This window comes from Cyprinus carpio, unplaced genomic scaffold (assembly GCF_018340385.1).
Source record: "Cyprinus carpio isolate SPL01 unplaced genomic scaffold, ASM1834038v1 S000006655, whole genome shotgun sequence".
NCBI classification, from domain to species: domain Eukaryota; kingdom Metazoa; phylum Chordata; class Actinopteri; order Cypriniformes; family Cyprinidae; genus Cyprinus; species Cyprinus carpio.
In genome coordinates this window covers 152,223-179,047 of record NW_024879279.1, presented here as the reverse complement: position 1 = coordinate 179,047, position 26,825 = coordinate 152,223, and the positions used below count along the sequence as shown (strand labels likewise).

The 26,825-nt window shown below is 36.3% G+C and overlaps 1 protein-coding gene and 1 long non-coding RNA gene across 2 annotated transcripts in view; both read right to left on the bottom strand.

Moving 5' to 3' along the window:
• The window catches only part of LOC122144366, a 12,762-nt gene extending 5,017 nt beyond the window's left edge, over window positions 1-7,745 (bottom strand). The window contains exon 1 of the long non-coding RNA XR_006159678.1: window positions 7,684-7,745. This is a non-coding gene — a long non-coding RNA (uncharacterized LOC122144366). The remainder of the gene's footprint in view (window positions 1-7,683) is intronic.
• Window positions 1-26,825, bottom strand: part of LOC109083325 (NLR family CARD domain-containing protein 3-like) — a gene marked incomplete at its 5' end in the record, with an annotated part of 77,519 nt that overhangs the window by 15,339 nt on the left and 35,355 nt on the right.

Below are 26,825 nucleotides of genomic sequence, written 5' to 3'. Positions count from 1 at the left end.
AATTAAAATGATTAATGCATTTATTAATAGAAATCATAAGCAGCAAAGCTGTTTTTAACATGTCACTTTCATGCATGATGAATAAAACTATTAATTTCTCTCTTTTTTAAATCTTATACAAATGTTTGAGTGGTATCATAGTTTCCACAAAAATATTAAGCAGCAAAACTGTTTTTAACATTGATAATAATCAGAAATGTAATGATGAGCAGAAAATCAGAATGATTTCTGAAGGATTATGTGACACTGAAACTTCTTTGTAAACAACAACAGATTTATAAACGTTTCTAATGACGAATGTTGTGTTCTCAAATGCAAATTAAAGCGTCTCAAACCAAGCGCAGCACTAACAGTGAATCGAAACTAAAAACAGTACTGTAACAGCTGACATGTAGCCAGGGACGGACTGGGAGTGAAAAACAGCCCTGGATTTCCTCCCAAATAGGCCCACCAAAACTACAAACAGTCGCTACTATCTCACAATATTACAGCAATTCTGTCGTATTTATGGCAAATAACATCACAAAACCCACGGTGACCCTGCTGACAAAAACAATAGAAACCATCACAGAAATTCTAATGATTTCCACTACAAATACCACTACAAACCATCAACTTTTAACCATTAAAACCATTAAATAATGGTATCATGTAGTGTGTGTTTGTGACATATTACATTAGGATTTAATGGTTTTAACAAAAGCCACCAACAGAAGGCAACCAATTAACAGTAGAGACCAACAGACCATCACAGTTTCCATTAAATCAAGTCACCCTTATTTATACAGCGCTTTTAACAATACAGATTGTGTCAAAGCAACTGTACAGCATTAATTAGGAAAATAGTGTGCAATAATGCAGAAGGAGAACAGTAAACACTCATTTTTCAATTAAAGTCAGTTCATCATTGAATTCAGTGATGTCATCATCCAAATCAGTTCAGTTTAAATAGTATCTGTGCAATCAAGTCAACGATATCACTGGAAATAAAACCAATACAATTATATAATCATTATAACCAGTAAAACCATTACAAATTATGTGATGGTTTCTATTTTTATTAAAAAAATTTCAGTAAGGGATTGAAATAAATGTATTATTGTATGAACTTAAATACTTGAAATCTATAGAAAAAGAGCAGAATGCAAAATGTATAATATGACAATAATAGACATAAACCTAGAATCTAGAAACAACAGAATTATTCAATTTGAGTATTCACATGTCTCTCTCTCTCTCTGTGTGTGTGGTGTGTGTGTGTGTGAGTGTGTAGTGTGTGTGTTGTGTGTGTGTGTGTGTGTGTCATGTTAAATCAGACTCATCATCATTATAGGTGATTTCATTTACTCTATTTTCTAAACTCAATATCTCTCAAATGTAACCCATTGTAGAACTGAATCGCTGCGGTCTCTTTATGAATGAATGGAATAATCACGTCAGACAATGTGAAGTAATAAATAGCAGTGAATGTTTGGAAGGGAAACTTACATAGACACTTGGCTAGATGGATATAATTAATGTTTTTCAAATTTAACAGCAGATAGTGGTATATCAAAGACATGAACGTTTTTGTCTACCACATTTTGCGTACCTCTGTGTGGAAATTTATCAAGATACAACGCGGAGATTGCTTTATTCTTCTGTTGATTATGCGGTTCAGCGTCAGCGGTTAATTTTGTTCTGACTGTTATCTATAAGAAAACATGACTACTTACTACTTGACTACTACTAGAGTCCCCAATTCGCTATTTTTATGACTTGTGACTTGACAAAAAATAAAATACTTGAGAATTGACTCGGACTTGGAAGTTAAAGACTCGGGACTTGACTTGACTTGAGACACGATAACTTGAATGACTTGAGTGTTAATCACATCATGTTTTCAGTTTGAATATAAAATATATAAATTATTTTAAAAAATAAGGTTGATAACTGAACTGGAGCGCAGGCTGAGAATAGCGTTGTCATGACTGGATCACGACACTATCATCAGTCATGCCCTCTCGTACCTTACGCACACCACGCCCACTTAGAGCAGATATCACATCACATCAACATGTCAGCCGGAGGGGTACCGAGGGATCGCTTTTGGCTTCAAGAATTTTTAGCAAGATGGCAAAAGAAGAACAGCGCTTTGCAAGACATGCAACATACAAATCTCGGACAGCCAGACGACAACCTCCAATTTCATCCGTCATCTGAAGAGCCATTCTGCCCAGTAAGTGCTTGTCAATTTGTTAATGTTATCTGGTTAGTTGGTAGTTAGCTAATGTAATAATAGCTAAAGTAGCCATTAAAGGTTGTATCAGTGATTTCAGGCCCAAAAAAAGGCCCAAACATAAATGATCACATTCATCTAACCTTTCCTAACGATCCGTTAGCAGGCCGTCAAAAAACGTGTTTCTTGCAGGGGCGGCGCTAGGGCTGGGCTAAGGGGGCTTAAGCCCCGAATGTTTATAGTAAAGCCCAGAATATTTTGTTACCTTGTCTTTCTCATAGAGCAAAACAATTCATCAGAAAAACAAATGTGAATAAGACTACAGCTACCACGATTACCTAATCATGAAAAGTGCATATTACAGTTTTTTATATATATATTTTCCCTTTGCATTAAAGTTACTCACGACGTGCTTTTGCAGCGTTGAGCATTGTAGCCAATCACAGACATGTCTGTTGAACGCATTGGCCAATCAGAGACGTGCAAATGAGTCGCTATGCTGAAGATGTGTTTTGCGCGAGCTCACCGAGTTCTACACTTTCACAAAGCTGTCATTATTATTGGCAATAAACTTAAGATGCAAATAAGAGATTCACTGCAAAATATTTGATATTCTTGATGCTGCTCTGATGAACTCCATTAGGACTATGCACCGCTCTGTTTGTTGTTAGGAAGACTAAAAGTTCAGCGGTCTAGCTCATCATTGTCAAAATGATTAAAGAAGTGGAACGAATGCCTGGTAAAATGTAAGTATATAAACATTTAACATTTTTATTTATTTATTACATTTTTCCTTTTTGAATTGAAAATATGCTATAATGTCCTTGTATTAATTTAGAGACAATGCATGCATAATTAAAAATAAAATATTAGCTGCAAATAGTTAAAATTATTTCACTAATACAATAAGCCTTTCTTTCTTTTTCTTTATTCCCTTAAATCGCTTTTATAATTAACTAATTCCTTTAAATAAAAATCTCGAATCTTATATTTTGCAAGTGCAATACCTTGTTAAAGAGGTAATGACTTATGGATATACTCTGAGTGTGTGTGTGTGTGTGTGTGTAAGAGAGAGAGAGAGAGAGAGAGTGTGTGTGTGTGGTGTGTGTGTGAGAGAGTGTGTGAGAGAGAGAGAGAGAGTGAGTGAGTGAGTGATGTGTGTGTGTGTGTGTGTGTGAGAGAGAGAGAGAGAGAGAGAGAGAGAGAATGAGACTGTGTGTGTGTGTGTGTGTGTGTGTGAGAGAAAGAGAGAGAATGAGAGTGAGTGTGTGTGTGTGTGTGTGTGTGTGTGTGTGAGAGAGAGAGAGAGAGAGAGAGAGCGAGAATGAGTGTGTGTGTGTGTGTGTTAGAGAGAGAGAGTGTGTGAGAGTGAGGTGTGTGTGTGTGAGAGAGGAGAGAGAGAGTGAGTGAGCGTGTGTGTGTGTGTGTGTTGCGAGAGTGTGTGTGTGTGTGTGTGTGAGAGAGAGAGAGAGAGAGAGAGAGAGAGAGAGCCAGTGTGAGAGTGAGTGTGTGAGAGAGAGAGAGCATGTGAAATTGTAACAAAGTTTAATGTTGTATGTAGAGATATGCCGGTATCAAATTTTCCTGTTGCGATTAATTGATAATGTTTTGTTTTCGCGGTATACGGGGATTATCACGGGTATTGAAAATTTAAGTTTTTAAAAAAAGTGGTCATAATACATACAATAAAGCATTAAATAACTTTTTTCTTATAACAAAAATAACTGAACATTTTAAATACAATAAAGCAATACAAAAATATATTTAAAAGTTAAAACTTTTTTACAGAGTAGTGGACGGATTAAAGTGCAAAAATCCTGAACTTTAAAAGACCCGTAGGTACTTAGCCTATCACTTTACAATAGACCTCATTAGTTAACCTTAGTTAATGCATTAACATTCACAATGAGCAATAGCTACATTTTTGCTACAGAAGTTAGACTAAGGTCTTTTAGTTAAAAAAATACAAGTCTTAGTGCATGTAGCTCATTAAATGTTCACAGTTGCAAACTTTCGATTTAAACATGGTGTTATTAAAAATTGGAATACCTAAGATTAATGAATGTTCAGAAATAATTTTTCATTGGCAGTTTAACTAATGAAGCCCTAATGTAAAGTTGTAATGAAACAGATAACCCAGAATCAAAAGTTTCAAACAATATCTAGGAAGTCATGTTGTAGTCCAGATTAAAATGGAAAAAAAATTATGGAAAATTATATACAGTTTTAATATTATTTTAACAATTATTTAAATGTTGCTTATTTCCTCTGTAGCAGCTGTTTGTATTATGTTGGTTTCCAGGAGTGAGAGGAAAGGCATGTTCTGAAGTTTAGCGCCATCTGCTGTCAGAGAGAGACAGATGTGCTTTCATTCAGCGCGTCTCTCACTGGGTTCCTCCATGTGCTTCTCGTGCGTGCTTGTTTACATCAGGGTTCACAGTGTCTTTCAAGCAGCATTACAACGGTGTTGTGCATTTTGACCAGTTGATGGGAAAAGTATTCTGTAAAATGCATTTCAAATTCCTGAATAATTTGTAATATATAATTATTCTCGAGATTTGGAAGTGCCCACGATGTGTGTGTGAGCATAGATTAGAGGACGATATATCGCATTACCGAGTTGAAAATTTAAAACATTTCAAACACTGTTGTGTTTGATAGAGAGAGAGGGAGGTGTTCAGAGAGGAGTCTGTTGGATGTTAAGCTGTTATTTGTTTTATAGACTCAATGTTGAAAATTTAAAACATTTCAAACACTGTTGGCAGAAGTGAAAAATAAATAATTTTATGAAGTTACAATTTTGTTTGATTCCATGATGTATTTTACTGAACATGAGTATTTACAATGCAAATCCAAATTATTTTAATTTACTGACAGTTACTTATATCTTGTCTTTTCACTTTATTAAGATCAGATTCTGCAGGTAAAATTCCAATAATAAGGTGACTTGACTTGGACTTGACTTGCCCAAGAAAAAAATACTTGAGACTTGCACATGTGTGACTTGGTCCCATCTCTGTCTATGAGATCATAAGGTTTCTGACTGTCAAACGAGATTTCTGATAAAGCATGTATGTTTTATTAACTTTATTTGATAACATAATTTATAACTGTAACTGTACAATTTAACGTAATGTAATTATGGCAGGTTTGCATTAATTAAAAGATCGGTGTTTGCATCCATGTGTGTTTTTATCAATGTTTATCTGTTTTGTGAAAGATCTGCAGCATAAATCATATATCTGTCTATAAGCAGCACATGTATATTGCTACAAATTCTTTTGCATTAATTATCAGATAAAACAAATATTAAAATCAGTCATGTATTAGTTGTATCATTTTACAGCCTGTTTTTTTTTTCCATTTAAAAAATGTTTGATGCAAAGTTAACTGTGTAAAATAATAAAATATGTTGATGAAAATAATGATGAAACAAACTAATGTATATGCACAATTGAGAAATGATACTTATGAAGATAAATCGCAGCCCACGTCTCACAAGGTAAATACTTCATTAAAAAAATCAATAAATAAATCAATGTAATACAAACATTTTCGAGAAATAGGTGATTAATTGTACAGTTACAGTTATAAATGATCAAATAAAGTTAATAAAACACACATGCTTTATCAGAAATCTCTGAGCGTCTCGTTTGACAGTCAGAAACCTTATGATCTTATAGATAACAGTCAGAACAAAATCAGCCCTAAATTTAAAAGATTTAACTGAAGACTTTTTAAGGACCCGCGGAAACCCTAAGAACAGAGTTCAGTTCAGTGCAAACATTTCTGTCATGCATTTGGCAAAAAGCTTTTGTTGACGATACATTTTATCTTTGAAACTTGAGGAAAGTGCAACTCTGGCGTCCCTGTTGTTTGTGTGTAGTGATGTGATGATGATTTAAATAACAGATTTACAAACACTACAAACAGTGTCCCCTTGAACTTGGTACAAAGATCATCTGTTTACCATCTTGACTGAAAAATGCTGTTTTCACGGTCAGTTTTTTTATTTATTATTTGCTAATGTTAGTGAATGTTTACATTAGAGTGCACGTCCTACTACACTGAAATTAATATGAGGAGCGGCTGGAAACTAGCGACCTCTCCTGGTTGAAGACAGTATTAACATCATAAACTGAAAGCAGTCTTTATGTGACTTACATTTCAAATATTTTAACATTGATCATCCGAGTCTAAAACGATCCAGCGGGCCGTACTAAAAGACATCGCGGGTTGTATACGGCAGTTTCAGTTTCTTATAAGCAAAGATAGATTGCATTAGTGCCCCTTTTGTCGGCTGTCAGCGTCACTTTATCTGACACTTTTTCTTTGATGATGAATCAGCAGCCGACGGCCGTTGGATGGACTTCTCCAGAACCTCCAGATGGCCAGTCCACCCCTGCATGTAGCGCGTCACACTACAGATTATTATATAATTACAGCACAACCGTTGTGAATTTTCAGAGGTCGGTAAATACGGAAATACGTCCCTGCAAACAGTCTGTCTTATGTTTAATCACACTATTCATTACACTGTTGAGCTTTATAGTGCTATTTTAATCTGTATTAATATGTGTGGAGTAGTGGTGTGTGTGTGAGAGTGTGTGTGTGTGTGTGTGTGTGTGTGTGTGTGTGTGTGTGTCCATCACTCAAGGATATAAAAACCTGAGATCACCTACACTGTGAGATATTATTCATACTTAGTGTAAATTGTGGCAGATAGTACTTACACCTCAATGTATTGCAGTGTTTTTCAAAACAGTAGGTAATAACATATTCTTTATATGATTCTATTGATTATAAACAGATGCTGTCTTCTAGTGTCCTTCCTTGTGTCTATTCCTAAAGCCCCCTACACCTGCTCCTAATCACACTGAAGCTGCTGATCAGTAAAGCTGTTCTTGAAGCTGCAGGAAGAGACTCACGCTTCTGAGTTTGGGAACAATATGAGCTGCATGTGATTGATTCTCCAGAACATCTGATCAACGTGAGGACACCACATATAATTTCAACTATATACATGTTAGACATTTCATTTCCATGTTTTTAATATTTTCTTATGTTTTCTTTAATATAAACACCTCTCTGAGCTAATATACAATGGAATAAATGAGAATAAATGCAGATTTGTACTCGGGTCGGTCTCCTCAATCAAGCCACTGTTCTTACTCTCTCACTTATCTGACTGGTTTCTTTAGTAATTTTGTCTGCTAACAGTCAAGCCTTTGCTAACAAGACGAGCTATTAGCACTTAGTGTAACAGAATCCATTTAAAGGTGTTGCTAATGCAGAAACAGCTTTAACATTAACACAGAAGTCCACACATGAACAAGAAACAAAGACACACAATGTTTAACTTTCTGTATCTCTGTATCTTGATACAGCTATTGTGTTTTCTGGCTTTCTGGGTGATTTGTTTTTCACTTCACAAATATTTTACAGTGTGTTGTATATAATCTTACCACAGTTTCTCCAGTTTACAGTGAGGATCCTCCAGTACAGCACAGAGACTCTTCACTCCCGATCATCCAAGATAAATCCCAGACAGATTCAGTTCTCTCAGGTGTGAGGGGTTTGATCTCAGAGCTGAAGCCAGAGCAGAACAACCTTCATCTGTGACGTCACAACTACTCAACCTGTAGAGAACAATGACACACTCTTCACTCTCTCAGATCAGATCAGTTTAGCTGTGAATCCATTAGTAAAGAGAAAGTACAAATCTTTAAAATGACATTTTAAACTGAGATTTAAAATGTCAAAGAACAAAAAAAAAAAAAAAAAAAAAAAAAATGATCATAAATCATTTAAAGCCTCATTTATAAAGAAAAAAAACCTCTTAACCAAACTGTCTGCCTTATGTAGACATTCATTCAAATCTGTTTAATCACACTTTTCATTACACAGCTGAGCTTTATAGTGCTATTTTGATTAATATGTACAGAGCAGTGGTGTGTGTGTGTGTGTGTTTTTTTTTTTTTTCTCCCATCACTCAAGGATATAAAAAACCTGAGATCACCTACACTGTGAGATATTATTCATACTTAGTGTAAATTGTGGCAGATAGTACTTACACCTCAATGTATTGCAGTAGGGCTGGGCGATATATCGAATATTAGTGATAATATCAGAATAATTTTGACGACGATGTAAAATTTGAAAATATCGTGAATATCGAATATTTCAAATTCAAGGATACTTTCCCAAAAGAACGCTTCGAACGTCCAGAAAACAGAACATGTGACTGCGGACTGCTCTACACTCCTCTACTACGCGAGCTCTCATGAGTGTTAGTACATGTTAGACATTTTATTTCCATGTTTTGAATACTTTATTTTTTGAACTACACATCTGCTTATGTTTTACTGTACGCTACACAGCACTGCATCATATTTAGACCCTATTTCACTGTATTCTTGCCATAAAATCAAGAAAAGCTGGTTTACTTCACATCGGATCATTAAAAGTGTCACCCGTTCAGTGCATGGATTTCTATGCTGAATGAATCAAGGTGTTTCAGAACTGCAGAATTCACACAAATCTCTGCATTAATTCAAGAAATCAGCAGATAAATGAGTAAATGAGAAGAAGGAGCAGGTTTGTTGTGGATCTGAACCCGTGTCTCTGACATTGTTGAGCAGCGCTCGAGCACTAAAACTACTGATGAACTTTTCCTGAAACACACAGAAGAATCTTTTCCAGCAGCGTGTTCACGAGAGAGAAGCTCTTCATTCCTCTCCTTCACAATCATAAAGATCATCAGTGGTGTCCTGCACATCATTGTTTTGAGCTGACTGTGAGATCTGATGCTCTAGAGCTGGATCTGTGTTTATTATAGTCTTCAGATCCTGATCTGATATATAGACCTAGTTTTATTTCTGTGTTTGGACACTAATGTTGTGAATCAGAGCTTGTTCTGTAGTCATTCACAGAAATGCATCACATCTGAGTTTGCAAAAGTCATTTTCACAAAAGGCTGACATGTAAATGGATATTTAACACAGATCTCATTAAATGTCAAACTCTCAGCTTGTTTTGTGTGAATAATTCATGTACGTGTGTGACCTGCTGAAATGTAAGTTTTAATCTTTTATTTGTGACATTAATGTGGTCACAATGCTGACAGAGTAAATATGTGTTAGAAAACTAGACCTATATCACTCATAATATTCCCATTCACAGGAATACACCTTTTCTATGGTTTTATTTATTTTATGGCATAATGCAGACCTCTTTAAATGTATAATAATCTAAAATAGTGTCTAGTGTTGTACAGTAAAGAGTAAGCACACTTCAAGCACAAGTGAAAGTGTCTGAACGTCAGCTTTACTGATCAATGTGTGGAGCGTCTCTTTGCTGCAGCTGCTGCTGATTTAATGAACGAGTTTCTCATGTGACGGGGTTGTTTTTACCCGCGGCGCTAACAGACACTTTACTCTATTATCTACTGTATTAAAAACACCTGTCGTGACTCATTTAATAATCAAACACTCAAATAACCATAAAACATCTCATCAAAGAACATATAATTTAAAGGTGTCACATTCGTTATTAAATATGATAGTTTAGTTAATGATGAAACACTCACAGAGCTTTTCTGCAGTTGATCACAGCTGGTATCAGTCTTCTTCTCCCCTCAGCTGATGTGTTGTATTTCTTGGGGTCCAGTTCATCCAGCGGCTTCTCTGACATCTGAAGCATGTAGGAGATTGTTGAGCAGTGAGCAGGAGAGAGTTTCTCTGAGTGTTTGTCTGATTTCACAAACTCCTGAATCTCTCTGAATGAGAGATTTAGTTTAGCTGAGAGAGGAGGATAATGAACGCCATCTTTGATCTTGTGTTTAATGATCATCAACATCATCACCAACTGAACACCAGAGAGAGAGGAGGATAATGAACGCCATCTTTGATCTTGTGTTTAATGTACCGTGTGGTTCTGCTGATGGTCTCTGAGCTGTTCTCTGTGTGTGTCAGTAGATCCTGTAAGAGTCTCTGATTGGACTCCAGTGAGACGCCCAGCAGGAACCGCAGGAACAGATCCAGACGTCCATTCTTACTCTCAAGAGCTTTATCTACTGCTGATCTTAGTAGATCATACAGAGGGTCTTCATCAGATCTGTATAATCTGAATTTAAGCAGTGAAGATCTGAATTCATGCAGTGGTTTCTTGTTCTTTGTTAAATGGCAGTAAAGCAGATAGAAAGCAGCGAGAAACTCCTGAACGCTCAGATGAATGAAGCTGTAGACTTTCCTCTGATGAATCACAGATTCCTGCTTAAAGATCTCAGTGCAAATCCCAGAATACACTGAGGCGTCAGTGACGTCCATTCTGCTCTCAATCAGGTCCTCCTCATAGAACATCACATTGCCCTTCATCAGCTGTTTGAAAGCCACTTCAGCAAGTTTCACAATCACTTCTCTGTTGGACGGCAGGAGTTTCTCTGGATCTCTCTCTTCATACTTCTGCTTCCTCATGTTGATCTGAATCAGCAGGAAGTGGATGTACATTTCAGTCAGAGTTTGAGGGATTTCTGCTCTCAGATCTTCTTCCAGGAGCTTCTGAAGCACAGTGGATGAGATCCAGCAGAAGACGGGGATGTGGCACATGATGTGGAGGCTTCTTGCTCTTCTGATGTGTGAGATGATTCTGCTGGCTTGATGCTCATCACTGATTCTCTTCCTGAAATATTCCTCCTTCTGAGGCTCAGTGAATCCCTGAATCTCTGTCAGACGGTGGATGTATTCGGAGGGGATCTGATTGGCTGCTGCTGGTCTGGAGGTGATCCAGATGAGAGCAGAGGGAAGCAGCTCACATTTCATGAGCTTTGACATCAACACAGCCACTGATGAAGTCTCAGTCACATCACAAACTTTCTGAGAGTCTGAAAACATCAGTGTGATTCTGCTTTCATCCAGACCATCAAAGATGAACATAACTTTACACTCCTCATAAATCTGTGAGTCCAGATCTTGAAGTTCAGGATGAAAGTCCAGCAGAAGTCTGTGAAGACTGTACTGATGATCTCGGATCAAGTTCAGCTCTCGAAATGGAAGCACAAACATGAAATCTACATCCTGATTGGCTTTCCCCTCGGCCCAGTCCAGAATGAACTTCTGCACAGAGACGGTTTTTTTTTTTCCGATTCCAGCGATGCCTTTAGTAAGAACAGTCTTGATCTGCTCCTTCTCCTCAGATCCTGCTTCAGCTGAGGCTTTAAAGATGTCATTGCAGTAGATTGCAGTGTCTTGTGAGTGTTGTGTTCTGGCTGTTTTCTCCATCTGTAAAACCTCATGTTCTTCATCCACTCCTTCTCTCTCTCCCTCTATGATGTAGAGCTGTGTGTAGATGCTGTTCAGGAGGCTCTCATTCTCCTGGAGTTTCAGTCCCTCACATAATCTCTCATACTTGTTCTCTTGCTGGTTTTTGTGCTGCTCTTTGACTCTCTGTAGTTCATCATTCACTGCTTGATCATGTTTATTCAGAGACGCTGTAACGCTCGTGTTGTTCAGACAGAAGACAGAGGAGACTCCTCCAGAGATGCTTCGCTCTCCATCTGCTCTGCTGAAATATCACAAGAACAACAGATTAAAAATATAAAATTAAATTAACATCTAAACTGACAGAGATGTCTTGTATTTTCAGTATAATTTCAGTTTGTTGTTCTGTTTAACTCTTTGTGTAATGCACATTGTTCCAAAGGAGCTTCACAGAAAAGCAGGAAAGTGTAAAGAAAAGGAAAAGAGAGTCTCACACTCCTCCAGCAAGCAGCTAAAGGTGACGAGGAAAGAACAAACTCACTGAGAGCTTTAAGAAATGAGGAAGAAAACAAAAAGCTCCTCCTCAAGCTGACAGCAGAGACTCTGTTACACAGTGAGTTTCTTTTATCTGGACATTGAGATCAAATTCATTTTCCATCACTGAACTTTTGTCCACAGATTTGAGGTGAAATCAGGAATAAAATCATAACTCATCTCTCTGTCAGGACTCGACAGTGTGAGCATTTTACTCTCATCTGCAGCAAACACTAGATGTGTGTGAACAGTGAAGTGTGTTCAGGAGCACAAGAGCCAATAAAACAAGCTCCTCACAGAGTCTTCAACAAATCACACTGCAGAACAAACATCATCATTATTACTCTTTACTCTCTTAAATGTGGAGAATCACGATACAGTCTAAAGTGATCAATAAACTTCAAAAGGCTGCACATTCAGAGTAAAACCGTGGTACTGTTGCTCTTCTACAGGCTTGTGTTTCACAGCAGTTCACAATCAGTGACTAGAGCACATTTATTCCAGATGATCGCTTGTGATTGACAGCTGATGAATTATAACAGTCTGTACCTTCATGCTGTGGATATCGTAACATGTTAGATGGTTGTAAGAAACAAAAAATAAATCCCTCAAATTTCTTTTTTTGTTAACAACTGTTTATTGAATTTTCTTCTGTGAACAGTAGTATCAAGCAAAAAGCAATTGTGCAAATTTAGAACCCATCCCAACCCATCCCACCCCCTGGTAGACTTAAGGATAAAGAAGAAAAATAATAAATAAATACATAAAGTAAAATAAATAATAATAATAAAAATAAATTAAGTAATATTAATGCATAAAATGCAATAAAATAATATTTACAAAGATTTTAGAAAATATGACACAACATTAAAAGATGAATGCCATAAATTAACAGTTTTCAAATTAGACCCATGTATACGAGAAGTTGACAGTTCCATCGAGATAATGTCCAACAGATATACCGCCCAGGTTCGTCTGTCCATTGTGTGAGGAGGATTCCAACGGTTGACTAGCATTTTTTTTGCTGCAGTGAGAGCAGCTAACAGTAAACATCTTTGTTGGACGGACAAGGTAAGGTCCCAAAAGTCATCCATGAAAAAAATGGCATGGAGTCAAACAAATCTCAGTACCCAACAAATAAGAAAGGTCCTGTGAGAGAAGAGACCAAAAAGGAGAGAGAGAGAGGGGCACTCCCAAAAAAAAATGCAAAAAAAATGTGCCTGAAGATCCTTGTGAACAGAGATTGCACTTAGGAGAAGAAAACAGATTCATATGAAAACGTTTCATTGGAGTCAAGTAAACACTATGCAGCAATTTCCAATGAATCATTTGGTGGTTAGGGTTTTTTTTAGACAGACAATTTAAACATTCCCCATATCTGATCCGAAAATAAAACATGTACATCCTCATTAATATTCTTAGCCCAGACAGTTGTAATAGATAAAGGTTTATATGAATGCTCAAGAAGAAAAAGATAGATAACTGAAGCAGAAGAGGGAGATTCCTCAGAGGAAAGGATTAGTTTGCGCAAAGGGTGAATAAGCAGTTGAGAGTTCCAGGGCACCCCATATGCCCGTAGGGCCGATCTAATGCGCAAATACATAAAAAAGGAAGTGCCTGGCAGATTATATTGAGTTTTAAGATTCTGGAAGGATTGTAAACCATTATCATCATAGATATCTCCCGGAGTGTTTACTTTATGATGAGTCCATTGCGGACAATGAAATGGAGTATTGCCTGATAAAAGATTATTGTTGTGGAAAATTGGTGAATGCTTATGCCATATTGTACCTAGTTGTAAACGTCTTTCAACATCCCTCCATGTGGATAGGAGATGGATTACAATGGGGCCAAACCTAGATTTACACTGCCTAAGTGGAACCCCAGAAAAAACAAGATGCTTCAAATTATATGGATACACAATAGATTCCTCAATTGCTCTCCAAGATACAGAAGCATCAGGGTCAAACTCCCTCATCTTTCTGAAGGAGCAGCCGGCAATAGAAAAGCAGGCATTTCAAAATATGAGTGTGCTGTATTCCTGTTTGTTTATAATTAAAAGTCCCACATCATGGATAAAGTTTTTTGCTTTGTTTAGACACATTATTAGATATTTTCATGACATTTCATACATATTTATCAAATTTTCATTGCGCTCCTGAAGTTTGTTAATGTAGGAGCTCGTGTGCTCATTGTGTCGAGTGTCTGTGTGTATTGAGTGTGTTTCTGACTCCCATAAAGCAGTTCAATCATCACCACACGATTATCCTCACCTGGGGTCAGAGGTCACTGCTTCATCACTGAAAGTAGGACGATTATCCATGGATCCGTCACTCTTCAGAGACACACAGCTGTGATCAGGAGATGAAGATCTCTGACTGCAGATCCTGAGAAAACACACAGAGATATCACACTCTTTTGCTGTAAACAGTGATGATGACAGAAACTGAGAATCTGCAGCATCAGTCAGATGTGACGCCAAAACACATTTACATCATGATCATCTGATCCGGACGCTTCTCCACATGTGTGAATGGTTGTGCCAGCAGAAGACAGTTTGTCTTCCACTAATAAAACAAACTCTTAGCAATGCTGTGAGGTTTTCTGACCCGCACTCTCGGTCATACAGGGGTCAGCATCCAAACAAATAGTTCAAATTACATTTATCTTGAGGAAAAACCCAGTGTCTATACGAAAGAAAAGCTCTACAAGACTATTATAAAGCAGCCAAACAACTCTATACTGACTCTGAGCTGCACTTCTGGGTAAGTGTGTTATTAACTGTTCTTCATGATAAAACACTAGAACTACTGCTGCTACTGTCTAGTCTATGTACATGCTTCAGGTTTAAATATCACTATATGCCATAACTGTAGGGCTAATACACTATCTCCTCTATGAACTTCATGTTTGAATATTATGTAGATCTATTGTTTACATCAAATTCATGCTTTATTCATCAGTGCAGTCTGTCTCTTTAATGCTTGAAATCATAAACGTGTTTCGCTTCACAGTGTGTCTTTGATGACGGTATTCTGTAAAAAAGAAAATCATGTTTTTTGCATTCTGATTCTGACGTACAAAGGCACAACACATTTGTTCATTATTTTGTGGGTTTTTCCTCCACTTGTTTCAGTTTTTCTGCCTCAATAATGCGCTGCAGTGCCGTAAACGTAACGTCTCTTGTTCAGTCTGTCGACTCTAATACTGGATCATATCTCACCTGAGGTCAGAGGTCACTGGATCATATCTCACCTGGGGTCAGAGGTCACTGGATCATCTCTCACCTGAGGTCAGAGGTCACTGGATCATATCTCACCTGAGGTCAGAGGTCACTGGATCATATCTCACCTGAGGTCAGAGGTCACTGGATTATATCTCACCTGGGGTCAGAGGTCACTGGATCATCACTGGATTCAGGAGGATTCATGGATCTGTTGCTCTTCAGAGACTCTCTGGTGTGATCTGGAGATGAAGATCTCTCTCTGATCTCCATAATGACAGACTGACACGAGGCCTGTATATGAAACACTTAACTAATCATACATGACAATATATCCATTAATTCTTCAATTATTATTATATAACAGAATATCCATTACACTTTAAATAATTCAGAGAATTGTGATGAGGAAGATGATAAAATCATCAGCTCTACACTTCAGTCACAGTCTGAATATTTCAGGAGATCAGTGTGTGATCATGTGTCAGCAAACATGCGTCTGTTCCTTCCAGAGAAAGGAGAAAGCTTAAAGGGGTCATCAGATGCCCATTTCCCACAAGTTTATATGATTCTTTAGCGTCTTAATGAAAATTCTATAACATAGTTTGGTTAAAATTTAAAATAAAAACAATAATCTGTAGAGATCAGAAATATCAAATATATTCCATCTGTCACTCAAACAGGCCTCATATTTGAGCTTTTCTTTCCTTTTAAAACTCATTCGTTCTATAATCTGATGTCCAGGTTCATTTCTGCGCTTTTTCAGCGCGGTAAAGTTAGTTTTAGGTTTGATATTCGCTGATATTCGGCTAGGCCTGCTTTAGGGACCGACTGCAAATTTACCTCTCAGTAACGAAGTCCAATAAATAATACAAATTATGTTTACAACGCCACAGAAAATGCCTTGTGGGCAAACTGACAGAAAATATTTTAACCAATAAATGTCGCTACAGACAGTATCTCCCTTACTCTATGTTCAGTACACAACTATTTTTCTTAATAATTACTAATAATTCACCAAATGTTTTTTTTTATGTTCCAAAGCTTGTAGTACATTTGTAGTTACAAGACTGACTTACTACAGGTGAAATTTTGCCAATATCTCCCTTACTGTACGTGCAGTACATAATTATTCTTAAAAAACAATTACTGTAATTCTCCAAATGGGTTTTTGTTGTTCCAAATGTTGTAGTAACTTCCTAGTGGTAAATAATTATTCTTAAAAGTGAAAGTTTGCCAATATCTCCCTTACTGTACGTACATTAAATAATTATTCTTAAAAAAAAAAATTACTGTAATTTGTCCACCAAAATATTTTTTTCCATGTGTTCCAAAGGCTGTAGTACGTTTGTATTTACAAGGCTGATTTACTACAGGTGAAAATTTAGCTAATTCCTTTTCTTACTGTACATACAGTACATAATTATTCTTAAAAGAAATTACTGTAAATCACCAAAAGGGTTTTTTCATGTTCCAAAGGTTTGTAGTTACAAGACTGGCTTACTACAGGTGAAATTTTGCCAATATCAACCCTTACTGTACACACAGTACGTAATTTATTCTTAGAAAAACAATGTTACTGTATTCACCAAAAGTTTTTTTATGTTCCAAAGGTTGTATTACGTTTGTAGTTACAAGACTGACTTACTACAGGTGAAAGTTTTCCAATATCTCCCTTACTGTACGTGCAGTACATAATTATTCTTAAAAAACAATTACTGTAATTCTCCAAATGGGTTTTTTAATGTTCCAAATGTTGTAGTACATTCCTAGTGGCCAGACAGACTTACTACAGCTGAAAGTTTGCCAATATCTCCCTTACTGTACACAGTGTACATAATTATTCTTATTAAACAATCACTGTAATTGCCCAAAAGTGTTTATTTTTCCAAAGGTTGTAGCACAATCCGAGTTACAAGACTGGTTTACTACAAGTGAAATTTTGCCACTACCTCCCTTACTGTATGTACAGTACATAACTAATCTTAGAAAACTATTATTGTAATTGATTAAAAGGGTTAAAGGGTTTTTTTTACATTCCAAATGTTGTAGTAAGTCACTAGTGGCCAGACTGACTTACTACAAGGGACAATTGCCATATATCAGCTTTACTGTACATACAGTACATAATTATTCTTAGAAAACAATTACTGTAATTCGCCTCAAGGGTTTTTTTATGTTCCAAATGTTGCAGTACAATCCTAGTGGCCAGACTGACTTACTACAGGTGACATTTTGCCAAAACCCCCCTTACTGTACATACAGTACATAATTATTTTAAGAAAACAATTACTGTAATTCAACAAATGGGGTTTTTTATGTTCCAAAGGTTGTAGTACATTCATAGCGGCCAGACTGACTTACAACAGGTGAAAGTTTGCCAATATCACCCTTACTGTACATATAGAACATAATTAATTATTGAATACATTTACTGTAATTGACCAAAAAGGGTTTTTTTTATATTTCATAGGTTGTGGTATGCTTGTAGTTTCAAGACTAACTTACTACAGGTGAAATTTTTGCCAATATCTCCCTTACTGCACATACAGTACATAATTATTCTTAAAAAACAATTACTGTAAATCACCAAGAGGTTTTTTTTTTTCATGTTCCAAAGGCTGTAGTATATTCCTAGTTACAAGACTGACTTACTACAGGTGAAACTTTGTCAATATCTCCATTACTGTACATAAAGTGCATAATTATTCTTAGAAAAAAATACTGAAATTCTCCAAGTGTTTTTTTTTTTTGGCTAAAGGTTGCTGTACGTTCGTAGTGACCAGACTGACTTACTAAAGGTAAAATTTTCACAATAACACAATTACTGCTTGTACAGCACACAAATATTTTCATTAAAAACTAATTCACCTAATTCACTTTTTTTCATGTTCTAAAGGTTGTAATACACTCCTAGTGGCTTTTGATTCTGCAGCAGATTATTTATATTTATATTCTATTCATTCATTTATTTTTTATTTATTTATTTATTTATTTATTTGTGTGTGTACTGGTATATATGGTTTTATGAGGACAACCAAATGTGTATAATGTCATGGGTACTACAACATAAAACATGGTTTATGAGGACACTTCCTGTGTCCCCAGTAAAAACAAAAGGCTAGCAAAAACTGTGTTTTCTGAAAATTCAAAGTTGCCATTAGTTTTCTGTGAGGGGGTAGGTAGACCTTTAGGTGTAGTGTTTGGTGTAGGGTGATAGAAAATACAGTTATATAGTATAAAAACTATTACACCTATTGGAGAGTCCCCACAAACCACAAATGCAAGTATGTCGTGTGTGTGTGTGTGTGTGTGTGTGTGTGTGTTTATGATGTGTGTGTGTGTGTGTGTGTGTGTGTGTGTTGTGTTACAGTGCGTGCATAAATTTTTAGGCAAGTTGATATTCTGAGATCATATTTTTTAAACCAAGCACATTTTACAAATTCCAAACACACATCAATCTTAATAACTTTTTTGCCTCATTTATTTCGTAAAAGAAAATCTACCTAATAATTATGCACACAAAACTGGAATATATGAATGTTTTCACCTCAAAGCCTCGCATGGACAATTATATACACTTATAAATGATTAAATACAAAAATAATAGTAGTTAGTAAGATTGAGGTGGTTTTGGAGGAAATTTGCCTCAATGTGCTTGTTAAAAAATAAAAACTATGATCAGAATATCAACTTCCCTAATAATTATGCATGCACTGTACATACAAACACAAGCGTGCACACACACACACACACACACACATACTTACATCCATAAATAAATATGAATACTTGCTATTAAAATCAAAGGCCATTAGGAGAGTACTACAACCTTTACAAATGAAAAGAGGTTGTAGGTGAATTAGTTTTTAATAAAAAAAAAGTGTTGTGTGCTGTACATACACAGTAAGGGTGTTATTGTAAAAAAATTTCACCTGTAGAAAGTCAGTCTGGTCCACTACGAACGTACTGAAACCTTTGGAAAATAAAAAACCCTATTTGTTGAATTACAGTAATTGTTTTCTAAGAATAATATGTACTGTGTGTACAGTAAGGGAGATATTGGCAAAACTTCACCTGTAGTAAAATCAGTCTTGTAACGTACAAACGTACAACAGCCTTTGGAACATGAAAAAAAACCCTTTTTGGTGAACTACAGTATTTTTTTTCTAAGAATTATTATTTACTCTATGTAAAGTAAGGAAGATATTGGCAAAATCGCACCTGTAGTAAGTCAGTACAGTAATTGTATTTTAAGATTAATTATGTACTACAGGTGAAACTTTGTTCAATATCTCCATTACTGTACATACAGGTGCATAATTATAATTACAGTAAGGGTGATATGGACAAACTTTTACCTGTAGTAATTCAGGTTGGCCACATAGGAATGTACTACAACCTTTGGAAACATAAAAAAACCCCATTTGGTGAATTACATTAATATGTTTTACTAGGATAATTCTGTACTGTTATGTACAGTAAGGATGATTTTGGCAAGGTTTCAGCTACTGTAGTATATCAGAACTGGCCACTAGGACTCTAACATTTGGCACATAAAAAACCCCATTTGTTGAATACAGTAATTGTTTGCTTAGAATAATTAGGTAATCGTATGTACAGTAAGGGGAATTTTAGGCAAAAATGTCACCCGTAGCTAAAGTAGTCAGCCTTGGTAACTGCAAAACGTTTACTACAGAACCTTGGAACATAAATATAGCCCTATGGTTAATTACAGTAAATTGTTTCCTAGAATAGATTTGTACTGTACATACAGTAAAGGGAAGATATCGGCAAACTTTCCACCTCTAGTAGTTCAGTCTTGTAAACTACAAACATACTACAACCTTTGGAACATAAAAAGCCCTGTTATGGTGAATTACCGTAATGGTTTCTAAGAATAATTATGTCTTACTGTATGTACAGTAAGAGAGGGAATTGGCAAAATTTCACCTGTAGTAAGTCAGTCTTGTAACTACAAATGTTCTACAACCTTTAGAACATAAAAAAAAAAAAAAAAAAAAAAAAACTTTGTGGTGAATTATAGTAATTTAAGAACCTAGTTGTGTGTAACTGAACATAGAGTAAGGAGTGATACTGCCTTTCTGTAGCGACATATTGGTTAAATATTTTCTGTCAGTTTGCCCACAAGGCATTTACTGTGGCGTTGTAAACATAATTTTTATTATTTATACTTGGACTTCGTTACTGAGAGGTAAAATGTGCAGTGACGGTCCCTAAAGCAGCCGTAGGCGAATATCCAGCGAAGATCAAACCTAAAAACTAATCACTTTAGACCGGCGCATCTTATAGCCTGATGAAATTTGTTTCAGCAGCACGTTGTCAGCAAATTAAGAATGATACAGCTAACCACGGTTTTCCTCACGTGGGTTGTTGTGTTTGTGTAAAATAAGGACAAATTAACGAGGGGGAACTGAGGACTTTCGTTTTGACCCATGTTAAACTCTGGTAACATCCAATAATCCTGAAGATGAACCACCTATTTATCATTCAACTTGAGCGCCCACCTTTGCATATTAATTTGTAAAGAATCCGTGAATTAATCTCAACTAAAAGAATCCCTAGAGCTTGATATTATAATAATCCTGAAGATGAACTTCCGATCATCTGATTTTACATGCGTCACAACTCACTACAACAGTTTAAAGATCGAGTTTAGTATGAAAACGAAAACATTGTACAATAATATGACATGAAATCAAAAGCTTATAAACACTGAACTTAAACCGTAATGGGATTTTTATGCCACGTTTTAAGTCTTCGAAATGTGAAGTTACATTCGGGTAAGTTATTGAGACTTACTTTCGATTTCAACACAAAGGCGTATCCTCTGATGCAGACCATACGCGCATGCGCAAGGAGACCTCAGGTCGTTCATACAACATACAAACCCCGACCATTTTGCCTGCTTTACATTTGTGTTTGCTGTCAAGTCCTCGTCGTTGTGATAAATGTGTTTAGCGCCAACCGGCTGCAATTTGGAGGTGTGACATAACGTCATCAAGTACACTGTACTAGACAGGAATTTCATGAAAAACAATACTGTTAATTCTCACCACTTTCCTTCAAATGTTTAGTTATGTTCTTTCAAATTCAATTCTTTCTAAATTAACCACTTTTGCAATTCATATACATTTCAACTACATATTCCAAATGTATACTGTGCGATTTATTCATAACCAATTCTTATACATATGTCCCAACCCCAGTCTAGTACATATATATTTTGTATTGTAATATTTTCTTCAAAATTTTTTTCCCGTTTGCGTATCTCATCACTCTCTTCCCCACTATGATTTTTTGGAATTTGTTTTATTTTTTTCCAAAGTGGATCTTAGTTTTCATTTCTTTGTTGGTCTTGGTATTTTAACATTAATAAAAAACATTAACACAACACCAAAATAACAGTTGGGGTTCCTCGTTGTGTAAAACACTGGGGTTTAGAGGTAATTTTTTTTATTTTTTTACAAAATTCAACATCTTCCCCCAAAAACGGAAGTAAATGTGACAACTGCCCCCGGTGTGACCATGTAACTTGAGGGGCCGAAATACATGACCATTGACAGCTTAAAATTTTGATTAAGAGAAAAAAACATACAAAATTAATATTTTGTAAAACTAACTTTTTTCAGTAAAAAATGGCATTTTTAGAATGAAAACAAAATAATTTTTTAGTTGACAATGGCACATCGCAGCCATGTTTGGGGGATCTGATCAACAACGCGAGTTTAAAACAAGAGGGGCAAAAAGAGAGAAACAATTCGAAACACACAGAGAGGACCAACTTCCCTCCCCAGAACACCAGACAAAAGAGGAGACATTTTGAAAGAACATGCCTCAGGGCTTTTTCCTTGTTTTCTGGGTTTTCATTTAAAAAAAATTATGAAAGTAAAAAAAGGTAAATTTTTCCTATGTAAAAAGCAGTTGACACCCTTCCTTGCGCGTGGATTTTAAAAATGGTAGGTTGTATGCTTTTAACTATTTTGGGTCGTTTTTTAGCTTTCCCTTTTAATGAAAATTATAGCGGCTAATAAAAAAAGGAAAGTTGTTGGTTTAATTGGGCCCGTCGCAAGAAACCCGTTTTTAAAGAAAAAGCCCACCACACTCCCCTACCCAAAACCCCAAAAACTTTGTGTTTGTGTGAACAAATTTGTAAAAAGTTTTGGGCAACAACAACTTTTTAATCTATGATGTAAAGTCCCCCCGGTTTGTAAAAACCGGACCTGTACTGTAAACACATCCACTAAGTAAAAAACATTTTTTTTTCCCAAATAAAACATAATATTTAATATCTTACAGGTAAAAGGTGTTTCCTGGGCTCCGTTTTGGAGCCCGGCGATTGGAGATCCGTAGGCTGCCAAAAAATTTTGGCATCTTTTTTCCTTAAAAACCCAGCAATGCCGTATCATAAGGTGAGATGTTTTTAAAAAACCCAAAACCCTTTGGAAATAAATGTGCAATTTAAAGTTTTTTGAAAAAAAAAGGGCATTCGGGCCCCCCCACTGATGTAACTACAAATTTCCACCAAAGTTTTTTTATTACCCGAAATAACTACAAGAAAATTTCCACAAAGTTTGTAATTTAGCCCAAAAGTTAGGGGTTTCTTATTGGTACCAAAAAATTTTATGAAATTTGAACACTCGATTGGGGTTTCCCCAGCCATACCCGTGATACAAAAACCTATGCTGCTACGATTAAGTGTTTTTCTAAAAAAAAAGCGCCTATCAACATGTTAAAGCTCCAGAATTTAGCCCGTTAAAACGTTTGAAAAACCAAACATTTTAAATCCTCAATTTTTCAGCGAGAAAAGAGTTTTTGGTGTTCGTGAGATCATCACCTTACATCGAGGTGTGTACCCTGTGCTAATGACCCTAAAAAAGTGTCCTCAAACCCGGCCCCAAACGGATCCATTTCCTGCAGAGTTTAGTTTAAACCCCTAATAAAAAACCACCGACCCTGCAATTTCAAGGGTTTTTTTTAAGGATCATTAGAAAAAAAAGGGTAAGGGATATGATCGGGTTGGAGATAAAACTCTGCAGTGCTTTGGGCCCCCTCCGGGGCAAGTTTTTAGGAACCCTGCATAAACCCTCGCGGCCCTTTATCAGCTTTGACGGGGGGGGGGTTTTAAAAGTGTGCGGATTTCGCGCCTTTTGCAGAAACTCTGCAGCGGGGGATAGGCAATTGGGCCCTGGGGGGCCCACGGGCCCCCTGCAGAGTTTGCCCCAAACCCCTAATTAAACACCCCTGAAAAAAAGGGAAAATAAAGTTTTTTTCGGGAAAATAAAATAATACAGGCGGGTTTATTTTTATGAGGGCTGAAGCTAAACTCTGCAGGATAGGGCCCTCCAGGAAGGAGTTCCCATCCCTGCTCTACATTTCCGTGGGCGCAAAACGGCCCCCTAGGGGACGCTCGCGGCACCCTTCAACGCTAAATGAAAAAAGGGGACACCGTACGGTTTTCGGGGACAAACCGGACCCGCGCACCCCGGGCTTTTTTTCCTATTGAAAGGCCCCGAAAGGACCGGGGGGGGCACATGAATTTTTCCCTTTTTGGGCGGGGCCCAAACCAAACCCCCCCCAAAAGCACAGCACGAACCCCAAAGAACGCCCCCCAATTCGAAAAACACCAAATTTTAAATTTCCCCCTCCCATGATACCCAAGTGGGAAATTTATTTATTAAAATTTAAAATTACTTCAGCCCCCATGGGAAAAATGTTTGGGAAGTTCATTTTAAAAAATTTTAAAATAAAATTAAATATTTAAACCCCCCCAACGGGTACCCCTTAAATATTTTACAATACATTATTTACACAATTCAAAAAAATCCCCCCGGCTTTCTAGAAGAAAGCTCCCAACGAAATCTCCTTAGTTCCTAGGAAAAAATTAATTCTTTAAGAACCGATTTGCCTTTTTAAAAATGGAAAAACATTTTTTTTTGTTTTTTTTTTTTCCTTGTTTTTATTTTATTATTTTTTATTCATTGTTTTACTTAACACAGAAAGGCCATAATGGGAGATTTACAAAAAATGACTGAGTTTCCCTCAGTTTCTTACAATTACGTACCATATAACAAAAAAAAGTTCAAAATAAAAAAAATTTAAAAAAACACTGAAGAAAAAATTAATAAAAAATAAAACAAAAAAAAGTAGGGGTAAGAATTTTTCCCCCATTTGAAAGCAGGGCCCTTAAATTAAAGGGACCACAAAAATCTTGTCGGGCCTTTTCTTTCCCTTTTTAAAACCCCGTCCCAAAATTAAAAAAATTTAAAAACCATAATGTGGGGGATTTTTCAGCAGAACAACAAATTTTTATTACTTAAATGAAAAACCCAAACCTTAATTTTCCCATGAGGGGATCCGTTTTGCAGGTAATTTTTGGGTGTATCAACAGAACCCCCAAAATTCCCCGAAGGTTTCCCCCAAAATTACACGAAAAACAGTTTTCAACTTTTTCTGTCTCCAAAAAATTAATTGGCATATAAAACGCCCAAAAACATTAAATTTACTTTTTTAAAATTCCTTTTCGGGAAAATAGGGAATCATAATTTTTAAAAATCCCCCCCCCCTTTACTTTTAAGGCACAGGAAATGAAAAAAAAAATTAGTTAAATTTCAGACACTTTTTTCCTACATAATGCCCAAAATATATAAGATCTCTTTACTAGCCCCTGAAAAAACTTTTTAAAAAGGGGACAGTTCCCCCAAAATCTTTTAAAACAGTTTTTATCAGAAAGTTAACATTTTCTATCATAAGTGGGGTTTTTTTGGGAATAGGGTTGAATTTTTTCTTTTTTGAGTAATTTAACCCTCTGCAATAGAAAATATTTTAAATTATTTTTTTACATTTTAGGGGAGCATTTAAACATTATAATTACCAAAAATATCATCAAAAATCAATATTTTCCCCTGAGTTGTCAAAAACAGGGTTGAAAGTGACCACCATATCCCTTTTTTCCCAACCCCCATCGAGGAACATAGTTTTCTATTAAACCAAAAATACCTTTTATTCCAGAAGAATTTATAAGGCAAAAAATTATTTTTAAAAAACCATTTTCAAGGGTAAAGTAAAAATTTTTTAAACTTTTTAAAATAAAAACATTCGTTCATAAAACTTCGGGAAACTGTGGGTAGTTTTCAAGTCACTTAAGAAACCAAATTTATTTTATAATAAGTAAAATATTTTTCACTGCAGGGCTTTTCAACCTGTTTTTTTTTTTTTTTTTTTGAATTTCAATTTTTGATTTTTTTCAATGGGGTTTGCGCCCCTTTTCGTGATTCAAAATCAGGGGTCCCAAAAAAGACCCCAACACGCTCACTCCCTGGAGGCAGAAAAAATTTGTTTGACTTGCAGTGATTGAGGCCCTTTTCGTGTGAAACCTACATTTTTTCCCCCAAGACTTCAGGAGATTTGGGCCACATTTTCAAAAACCCTGGAAAATCATTCATTCCTCCCTCAAGGTCAATAAAAAGTCCCGAGCAGCTGGGGCAGGGGGGAAGATGCCCCACAAAAAGACCGATCTGGGAGATCCCGGGGGGGTAAGCTGTTTAGTCAGTACCCCCACTGCAGAACACCCAAGCCCCAGGGTTAGGACGGGTGGTTTTAAAGGGCATATTTAAAGTTGGGGGGAAAAAGGGTTGGGTCCGGGGGTAAACAGGCTGGGGGGTTTAGGGATATTTAAATTTGGTTTTTCTGCGGGCGGCCCAAACTCGTCTTTGTTATTCTGCATAACCTGTTTTGGTAATAAGTGGTTTCCAAAATTTTTTAAAACCGCTTCCCTTGGGACATCGAAGAGCCCAACCCTAGACTGGGGATGAGCAGTTTACTTACGTTTCCCTTGAAGATACTGAAGCGGGTTGCCCAAATTTAAATTTTCTTTGAGGGTGCAGAGGGTTTTGGGGGTCTTAAAACATGCGGGAATTTCAACTGGTCCTAATTCTTCAAAAAAAGGTTTTGCTTTGTTGGGAGTTTTTTTAACAAATTAAATTTAACAAACAAAAAACCAAAAAAAAAAAACACAAGAAATAAAGATAAACAGCATAATAAATTTTATTTTTTTTTTAAAAGGTTACTTTATTTTTGATGTCCCTTTTTTTTTCCACACTAAAATAGAGTTTGGAAAAATTTTTGGCCCGAAATCTTGGCGGGTTTTGTTGAATCCCTGTCAAAATAAAGAAAAAAAAAAAACCAGCCCAAATACCAAAGCACGGGGATCCTTTTTCTTTTTTAAAGAATCCATTTTTAACAACAAAACAAGGGTAAAACGTATAGTGAAAAAACTATAGTAAAACCCAATTTCCCAAACGACCAAAGTCTTGCTTTTCCCTTCACCCTTCCTCTTTAATGCGAGGAACTCGGGGTTTTTGTCTTAGGGGGGTGTGTTTTACAGTAGGGGAACATGCATTTACTAAGGAAACTAAAACTATCTGCCATATCGAACTGACACCCGGAAAAATTAAATTTTTCTTTTGTGCAAAAGAAGGGGGAAATCCCCCTGCCCTTTAATCCACTCCCTGAAACTGTGCGGTATCTTGTTTTGGTTCTGCTCCCCTTTTAAAGGGGCTTTTTGGTTTTT